The 9,984-nt window shown below is 50.3% G+C and overlaps 1 protein-coding gene across 1 annotated transcript in view; it reads left to right on the top strand.

The window, feature by feature from the left end:
• The first annotated feature begins 6,069 nt into the window (after positions 1 to 6,069).
• The window catches only part of LOC143766487 (uncharacterized), a 416,280-nt gene continuing 412,365 nt past the window's right edge, over positions 6,070 to 9,984 (top strand). Inside the window, exon 1 of the mRNA XM_077254203.1 lies at positions 6,070 to 6,280. The gene's annotated coding sequence lies outside the window, so the exon portion shown is untranslated. The remainder of the gene's footprint in view (positions 6,281 to 9,984) is intronic.

Raw genomic sequence — 9,984 nt, 5'->3', positions numbered from 1 at the left:
GGGACGCGAATGTAAGTATGTACTGTTTTGGTTTTTTTACTTTTACGATGGTAACCAGGGTAAACATCGGGTTACTAAGCGCGGCCCTGAGCTTAGTAACCCGATGTTTACCCTGGTTACCCGGGGACTTTGGCATCGTTGGTCGCTGGAGAGCTGTCTGTGTGACAGCTCTCCAGCGACCACACAACGACTTACCAATGATCACGGCCAGGTCGTATCGCTGGTCGTGATCGTTGGTAAATCGTTCTGTGAGACGGTACCCCAAGACACCATTACTACTAGGGATATTATTATTATTTATTTATAAAGCACCATTGATTCCATGGTGCTGTACATGAGAGGGGGTTATATATAAGTTAAGGTACCTTCACACTTAGCGACGCTGCAGCGATACAGACAACGATGCTGATCGCTGCAGCGTCGCTGTTTGGTCGCTGGAGAGCTGTCACACAGACAGCTCTCCAGCGACCAACGATGCCGAGGTCCCTGGGTAACCAGGGTAAACATCGGGTTGCTAAGCGCAGGGCCGCGCTTAGTAACCCGATGTTTACCCTGGTTACCAGTGTAAAATGTAAAAAAACAAACAGTACATACTTACCTTCGCGTCCCCCGGCGTCCGCTTCCTGCACTGACTGTGAGTGCCGGCCCTAACAGCAGAGCGGTGACGTCACCGCTGTGCTGTACTTTCACTTTACGGCCGGCGCTCAGTCAGTGCAGGAAGCGGACGCCGGGGGACGCGAAGGTGAGTATGTACTGTTTGTTTTTTTACATTTTACACTGGTAACCAGGGTAAACATCGGGTTACTAAGCGCGGCCCTGCGCTTAATAACCCGATATTTACCCTGGTTACCATTGTAAAACATCGCTGGTATCGTTGCTTTTCCTGTCAAACACAACGATACACGGCGATCTGACGACCAAATAAAGTTCTGAACTTTCCTAAACGACCAGCGATATCACAGCAGGATCCTGATCGCTGCTGCCTGTCAAACTCAACGATATCGCTAGCCAGGACGCTGCAACATCACGGATCGCTAGCGATATCGTTTAGTGTGAAGGTACCTTTACAGATATCACTTACAGTAAGCAAACTAAAGGTACCGTCACATTAAGCGACGCTGCAGCGATATAGACAACGATGCCGATCGTTGCAGCGTTGCTGTTTCGTCGTTGTGTGGTCGCTGGAGAGCTGTCACACAGACAGCTCTCCAGCGACCAACGATGCCGAAGTCCCCGGGTAACCAGGGTAAACATCGGGTTGCTAAGCGCAGGGCCGCGCTTAGTAACCCGATGTTTACCCTGGTTACCAGTGTAAAATGTAAAAAAACAAACAGTACATACTTACCTTCGCGTCCCCCGGCGTCCGCTTCCTGCACTGACTGTGAGTGCCGGCCCTAACAGCAGAGCGGTGACGTCACCGCTGTGCTGTACTTTCACTTTACGGCCGGCGCTCAGTCAGTGCAGGAAGCGGACGCCGGGGGACGCGAAGGTGAGTATGTACTGTTTGTTTTTTTACATTTTACACTGGTAACCAGGGTAAACATCGGGTTACTAAGCGCGGCCCTGCGCTTAATAACCCGATATTTACCCTGGTTACCATTGTAAAACATCGCTGGTATCGTTGCTTTTGCTGTCAAACACAACGATACACGGCGATCTGACGACCAAATAAAGTTCTGAACTTTCCTAAACGACCAGCGATATCACAGCAGGATCCTGATCGCTGCTGCCTGTCAAACTCAACGATATCGCTAGCCAGGACGCTGCAACATCACGGATCGCTAGCGATATCGTTTAGTGTGAAGGTACCTTTACAGATATCACTTACAGTAAGCAAACTAAAGGTACCGTCACATTAAGCGACGCTGCAGCGATATAGACAACGATGCCGATCGTTGCAGCGTTGCTGTTTCGTCGTTGTGTGGTCGCTGGAGAGCTGTCACACAGACAGCTCTCCAGCGACCAACGATGCCGAAGTCCCCGGGTAACCAGGGTAAACATCGGGTTACTAAGCGCAGGGCCGCGCTTAGTAACCCGATGTTTACCCTGGTTACCAGTGTAAATGTAAAAAACCCAAACACTACATACTTACATTCCGGTGCCTGTCGCGTCCCCCGGCGTCCGCTTCCCTGCACTGTCTAAGCGCCGGCAGTACAGAGCACAGCGGTGACGTCACCGCTGTGCTTTGCTTTACGCCTGGCACTGACACATTCAGTGCAGGAAGCTCTGAGTAGCAGCGCGGACGCCGGGGGACGTGACAGACATCAGAAGGCGAGTATGTAGTGTTTTTTTTTTTACTTTTACAATGGTAACCAGGGTAAATATCGGGTTACTAAGCGCGGCCCTGCGCTTAGTAACCCGATATTTACCCTGGTTACCATTGTAAAACATTGCTGGCATCGTTGCTTTTGCTGTCAAACACAACGATACACGCCGATCTGATGACCAAATAAAGTTCTGGACTTCTAGCTCTGACCAACGATATCACAGCAGGATCCAGATCGCTGCTGCGTGTCAAACACAACGATATCGCTATCCAGGACGCTGCACCGTCACGGATCGCTGTCGTTATCGTTGGAAAGTTGGTCAGTGTGAAGGTACCTTTACAATGACAGACTGATACAGAGGGGCGAGGACCCTGCCCTTGCGTGCTTACATTCTGCAGGATTATGGGGAAGGAGACAATAGGTTGGGGGTTGCAGGAGCTCCGGTGTTGGTGAGGCGGTAGCTTCAGTGGTGATGAGGAGGCAGCGGGGTCAGTGCAGGCTGTAGGCTTTCCTGAAGAGATGAGTTTTCAGGTTCCGTCTGAAGGATGTGGTGGATAACCGGACGTTTTGGGGCAGAGAATTCCAGAGGATGGGGGATATTCGGGAGAAGTCTTGGAGGCGATTGAATGAGGATCGAATAAGTGTGGAGGAGAAAAGGAGGTCTTGGGAGGACCAGAGATTACGTGAGGGAAGATATATGGAGATTAGTTCAGAGATATATGGAGGAGACAGGTTATGGATGGCTTTGTAGGTCAGTATTAGTAATTTGAACTGGATACTCTGAGGGAATGGGAGCCAGTGAAGAGATTTGCAGAGAGGGGAAGCGGAGAAGTAGCAAGGAGAGAGGTGGATTAGTCGGGCAGCAGAGTTAAGGATGGACTGGAGAGGTGCAAGGGTGTTAGCAGGGAGGCCACAGAAAAGGATGTTGCAGTAGTCAAGGCGGGAGATGATGAGGGCATGCACAAGCATTTTAGTAGATTGAAGGTTGAGGAAAGGACGGATTCTGGAGATATTTTTGAGCTGGCGGCGACAGGAGGTGGAAAGAGCTTGGATGTGCGGTTTGAAGGACAGTGCAGAGTTGAAGGTAACTCCGAGGCAGCGGACTTCCGGTACGGGGGAAAGCATGATGTCATTGATTGCGATAGATAGGTCAGGTAAGGAAGATCTGTGGGATGGAGGAAAGATGATGAGTTCAGATTTGTTCACATTGAGTTTGAGGAAGTGAGAGGAGAAGAAGGAGGATATAGCTGATAAGTACTCTGGGATTCTGGACAGCAGAGCGGTGACGTCTGGGCCAGAGAGGTAGATCTGAGTGTTTGCGGCTTGGAATCTAGCACACTCTTATTCCACCAATCATGAAGCCCCAAGGGTCTGAATTGAGAGCTCAGGGGTATAGAAGGACTGTCCAGTGCCCAAGTCTCTCTTGCTGCATGGTACCAATTTTGGATCTGCGAATCCGATTGGCAGGCCATAACCGAACATGGATTATAAGACTACATGGACTTCAGCATCGAATCCAAGGATTCGGCCGAGATATCAAAGACTGGTAAGGATGGTATACAGCTTGGGACAATCCAGTCACCTGACTACAGAATTTGCAGTACTCAGTCAGCTTCCTAAATCTGGCATTATTCCGTTCTCGGTGGGTGCCCGCCGAAAGCGGGGTGCTGCTGGCTTGGAGTAAGTAGCCCTGGAAGCAGGGCCGGCTCCAGGTTTTTGAGGGCCCCGGGCGAAAGAGTCCCAGTGCCCCCCCCCCCCTTTTAACACATACCACGATTCATGATGCACAGATACAGCAGAGAAATATAGTTATAGTACATTGCCAGATTTCACTTCTTACATGAGTGATAGCTATTGAAAATTCTACAATACCATACAGCAGAGGGGCTGTCATCCCCTTATATGCCAATTATGCGAGAGCGATGCGCGAGCCTTGCATTGCCTCACCCAAATCGTCCGTTTTTCTATGCAGCTGCACACTCCTCTCCAAAGAACGGGCGGCTGTGCAGGGTGAAGTGATGCGAGGTTCTCGCAGGTATATACACTACTATATATAGTTGTATAATTCAGTCCCATAGTGTATAATATGCCCCATACCGCGGCTTTACAAAAAAAATAAAGTTTCTCTTTACCTGGCTGAGATCCAACAGTGTCCTCCACTCGATGCATCTGAGGCCCGGACCTTCATTTCGGCGTATGACAGTGATGTCATATGCTGGCTAAGTGCCCGCTGACGTCAGCTGCCGGCCTGTGATTGGCTGGCGGATGTTAACTGTTGCTGTGGGGTAGCAATCTCCCATACAGGAACAAATTTTAACTGCCTGTGTGTCTGAGGACACACGATCAGTTGCTGAGCTGGCAGAAGCCTTTAGCTTGGGCCCGCTGAGCAGAGGAAAGGGGGCCCAGTGCGGGCCCCATCTGCTCATCGGGCCTCATCCAGTAAGGGCAGTAATGCCCTGATGGCGGCCTTGCTTAAGTCAGTGGTTTGGGAAGGAGGATACTTATATTATAAAGTTTTTGGGAATATTAGGAATAATTAAAATATATAAAATAATTGTCCAGCTGAAAAAAGTGTAAGGCTGGGGTCACGAGTCATGATTCTGTCATGTGAGAGAATCTCCTCAATTATGCCACTGACACTCGGCTCAAACTCTCATCCGAGTGTCATCTGATTCTCTTGCATGAGATAATCGGAGCACATTGAGAAGACAAGGACACTTAATTTCTCCATCTTCTCCACTGTCTGAGGCCGTGGATGTCAGACTGCACTCAGATGACAGCTGAGTGCAGCCTGAAGTTTCACACGCATCCATAGATTTCAATGGGTCCGTGTAATCCGAATTCCAGAGCCACTCGCAGCGTGCTGCAGATAATTTTTCCACAGACGAATTTGGTCTGCAGAAAAAAATCACAGATCTGCTCTGCCCTATAGTATAATATTATGCCGAGTGTTATCCGATAAACATCACATAGCACTCGGCTGTGTTATACGCTCGTGTGAGCGAGGACTAAGACCCTTTATTCCCCCTGCAGATCTTCTCTCATTAGCTTCTCATGCTGGAGTCCAGCCTCAATTACTTTTCTATAGTACTGTGGAATTTGCGGCCTACTTTTACCATATACTGTGTTTGTATGTGTATATATATATATATATATATATATATATATATATATATATATATATATATACACAGTGTGTGGTCATGTTACATAGCATCTCTAGAAGAGGAGCCTGTTCAGTGGCTATAAATCCTGATAAGCCCCCTCCAGAGAACAGAGAAGGATAAGGCTTCTGTGCCCCATCTGCCCCCTGACAGGACACCATAGCTCCATTGTGAAGACTGAAGTTTGGAGAAGTAAATGCAGGGAATCTTGAGAGGGGGCTGCTGTGTCCTGTCAGGGGGCAGGTTATGCTTCTCTGCAGGAGGTGAAGGGCCACTCAGCTCTGCTATTTTCATGATACAGACGGGTCAGACTCGGGACATACTGTGGCAGCTGCTGTTATGATTGACGCTGTCAATGAGCACAGTAGCCAACTCACTGAGGATGGTCGGCTGCAGGGACCCGACTAGAGCCTGTCAGGACACCGTCCATAAACTTAAACAACACAGGCTCAGACAACACTCACCGGGGGAGGGGGGCTGCTCCGTGACTCACTCCTGACTGTACTGTGTGACGGGAGCACAGCACACTGGAGCTGCACTAAACCCGCGCTCAGCCGGGATTGGATGCTGGAAAGTCCCGCCCTCCTGTTGCTCAGCACTGGCTGCCTCTCCCAGCTGTCTGTCACAATGCTGACTCCTGCTTCCTCCGCACACACACCGCTCTGGTTTGTAAAAATTCTGACTGCAGGCCCCTTCAGCTCCTGGGTACCCTGTATCCCAGACAGCGTGAGTGGGCACCCTGTCTCGCCAGGGCCCTGGCACTTGCCCAGGTGCACCGGGTGCTGACGCCGGCCCTGCCTGGAAGCTCTGATGAACGGATATTATAATCCCTGGGGAGCCAGTGGAAGGGTGAGAAACTGTTGCCTGTTACATTTTGTGTTTTGCTGGTTGTGTGATATATGCCATTAATTGTTTGGAGATCCAAGAAAGTCTTAATATTGTGATTCCCTCACCTTGTGTTGTATGAGCAGTGTTCCACCCACTGTTGAGGAGGTCGGGCGTTCAGTTGGGATGAGCCATAGTCCATGCTGTCTTTGTAAAGGCGGTCGGGACAGCGGACGAGAGCACCCACTGACCCCCATGTCTACACAAGAACCACTATGTAAAGTTAAGAATGACGATACAATTACATATAAATAATTTGATGACATAAAACTTTATTAAGTGTAATTTCACACACAAACTTAGCATCTGTTCAACCACCCTTGAATTAAACATAGATAAGTGGGTTAAGCCCTTATGGAAACTTCAAGTAAGTTGTGATAGCAAACAGTGAGGTACCGATAAAATGTTTCACATGTGGAGTTAGCATATTTTGTATACTTCTTCAAAAATACATAGAGTTTGGAATTTTTGGGGCAAAATTTGTTAGATTGAGAACGTTTGATTATTCGTGACATAAGCGATTTACGTGAATAACTTCTGAACTACACATAGAGTTGATATTTTTTTTGGTAAATATTGTTCAGCACATTGATATGTTCATTTTGAGTACTAGTGGTCCAGGGTACCTGTTTTCAAATTGAACTTACGTACGATTGAGTGCGTTTGATAATTCGCGACATAAGTGATTTACGTGAATAACCCAGGACCACAAGTAGTCAAAATAAACATCTCAAAGTCCTGATCAAAATTTTACCCAAACAATATCCTCTCTATGTATAATTCACCATGCATGAAACTCTAAGGGCTTGTTCACCCTTTGCGGAATTAGCTGCGGATTTTTCCACAGCGGATTTGCAAAAACCGCAGTGCAAAACCGCGGTGGTTTTCACTGTGGTTTTTTGTGCGGTTTCTACTGCGGATTCCACTGTGGTTTTCCAACTGCACTTTCCTATTGGTGCAGGTGGAAAACCGCTGCGCAATCCGCAGAAATAATTAACATGCTACTTTTTTTTTTCCGCAGAAAATCCGTGCGGAATTTCCAGTGGAAAAACGCAAAGTGGGCACAGCGGTTTTTGTTTTCCATAGGGTAACATTGTACTGTACCCTGCATGGAAAACTGCTGCGGATCCGCAGCAAAAACCGCAAAGTGTGAACATAGCCTAATCGCTAACTGCAGACTAACTTGAGTCTGGTCTGCGGTATCATACAATGAGGTCCCTGATCATGTGACCCCTGACTCCTCCCCTTCTGTGACCTCATCACAGGTCCTGTGCGCACAGGGCAGCCGCATGTGGAGGTCGGTGCTGGAGGCTCCATTATTCTCTATGTGGAGTGCGGCTCTGCGGGTGGCGGTCGGTGCTGGAGGCTCCATTATTCTCTATGTGGAGTGCGGCTCTGCAGGTGGAGGTAGGTGCTGGAGGCCCCATTATTCTTTGTGGAGTGCGGCTCTGCGGTGGAGGTCGGTGCTGGAGGCTCCATTATTCTCTATGTGGAGTGCGGCTCTGCGGGTGGAGGTCGGTGCTGGAGGCTCCATTATTCTGTATGTGGTGTGCGGCTCTGCGGGTGGAGGTCGGTGCTGGAGGCTCCATTATTCTCTATGTGGAGTGCGGCTCTGCGGGTGGAGGTCGGTGCTGGAGGCCCCATTATTCTCTATGTGGAGTGCGGCTCTGCGGGTGGAGGTCGGTGCTGGAGGCTCCATTATTCTGTATGTGGTGTGCGGCTCTGCGGGTGGAGGTCGGTGCTGGAGGCTCCATTATTCTCAATGTGATGTGCGGCTCTGCGGGTGGAGGTCGGTGCTGGAGGCTCCATTATTCTCTATGTGGAGTGCGGCTCTGCAGGTGGAGGTAGGTGCTGGAGGCCCCATTATTCTTTGTGGAGTGCGGCTCTGCGGTGGAGGTCGGTGCTGGAGGCTCCATTATTCTCTATGTGGAGTGCGGCTCTGCGGGTGGAGGTCGGTGCTGGAGGCTCCATTATTCTGTATGTGGTGTGCGGCTCTGCGGGTGGAGGTCGGTGCTGGAGGCTCCATTATTCTCTATGTGGAGTGCGGCTCTGCGGGTGGAGGTCGGTGCTGGAGGCCCCATTATTCTCTATGTGGAGTGCGGCTCTGCGGGTGGAGGTCGGTGCTGGAGGCTCCATTATTCTGTATGTGGTGTGCGGCTCTGCGGGTGGAGGTCGGTGCTGGAGGCTCCATTATTCTCAATGTGATGTGCGGCTCTGCGGGTGGAGGTCGGTGCTGGAGGCTCCATTATTCTCTATGTGGAGTGCGGCTCTGCGGGTGGAGGTCGGTGCTGGAGGCTCCATTATTCTCTATGTGGAGTGAGGCTCTGCGGGTGGAGGTAGGTGCTGGAGGCTCCATTATTCTCTATGTGGAGTGCGGCTCTGCGGGTGGAGGTCGGTGCTCGAGGCCCCATTATTCTCTATGTGGTGTGCGGCTCTGCGGGTGGAGGTCGGTGCTGGAGGCCCCATTATTCTCTATGTGGAGTGCGGCTCTGCGGGTGGAGGTCGGTGCTGGAGGCTCCATTATTCTCTATGTGGAGTGCGGCTCTGCGGGTGGAGGTTGGTGCTGGAGGCTCCATTATTCTCTATGTGGAGTGCGGCTCTGCGGGTGGAGGTTGGTGCTGGAGGCTCCATTATTCTCTATGTGGAGTGTTGCTCTGCGGGTGGAGGTCGGTGCTGGAGGCTCCATTATTCTCTATGTGGAGTGCGGCTCTGCGGGTGGAGGTCAGTGCTGGAGGCTCCATTATTCTCTATGTGATGTGCGGCTCTGCGGGTGGAGGTAGGTGCTGGAGGCTCCATTATTCTCTATGTGGAGTGCGGCTCTGCGGGTGGAGGTCGGTGCTGGAGGCCCCATTATTCTCTATGTGGAGTGCGGCTCTGCGGGTGGAGGTCAGTGCTGGAGGCTCCATTATTCTCTATGTGATGTGCGGCTCTGCGGGTGGAGGTCGGTGCTGGAGGCTCCATTATTCTCTATGTGGAGTGCGGCTCTGCGGGTGGAGGTCGGTGCTGGAGGCTCCATTATTCTCTATGTGGAGTGCGGCTCTGCGGGTGGAGGTCGGTGCTGGAGGCTCATTATTCTCTATGTGGTGTGCGGCTCTGCGGGTGGAGGTCGGTGCTGGAGGCTCCATTATTCTCTATGTGGAGTGCGGCTCTGCGGGTGGAGGTCGGTGCTGGAGATTCCCCATTACTGAGCACGGGGGACATTAACCCCTTCTGCACTGAGACTTTTCTGAGGTTTTTGTTGCCCCTTTATAGGAATCATAACGTTTTGTTCTATTTCCTGTAATTAATACATACGACCCAACTATGGAAGACAGGAAGTGAGGGAACGGATTGTTCTCATAGTACAGGGCCCTTTCTTGGCCCCACACAGTGTAAAGCCCCCATTATGCCCCTTATGCAGTATATATGATGCCCCCACACAGTATAATGCCTCCATAATGCCCCTGTAATCAGGTGACCGGATACAACACACCAACAAACACAAGGCGGAAGTAACCAATATAATTATTTATTTCCTGATAATGGGAATTGTGGTCACTACGGCAACAGTGAATAATGCAGAACAGGGTGATTACGAGGTGAAATATCCAATATCAGATACACAATGAATTCTCCGCCTCATTCTCACTGTAATAGCAGCCTCTAACCACATGTGACTTTAGCTACTG

Source organism: Ranitomeya variabilis, chromosome 4, assembly GCF_051348905.1.
Source record: "Ranitomeya variabilis isolate aRanVar5 chromosome 4, aRanVar5.hap1, whole genome shotgun sequence".
Classification (NCBI taxonomy): Eukaryota; Metazoa; Chordata; class Amphibia; order Anura; family Dendrobatidae; genus Ranitomeya; species Ranitomeya variabilis.
This window is presented reverse-complemented; position numbering and strand designations above follow the sequence as displayed.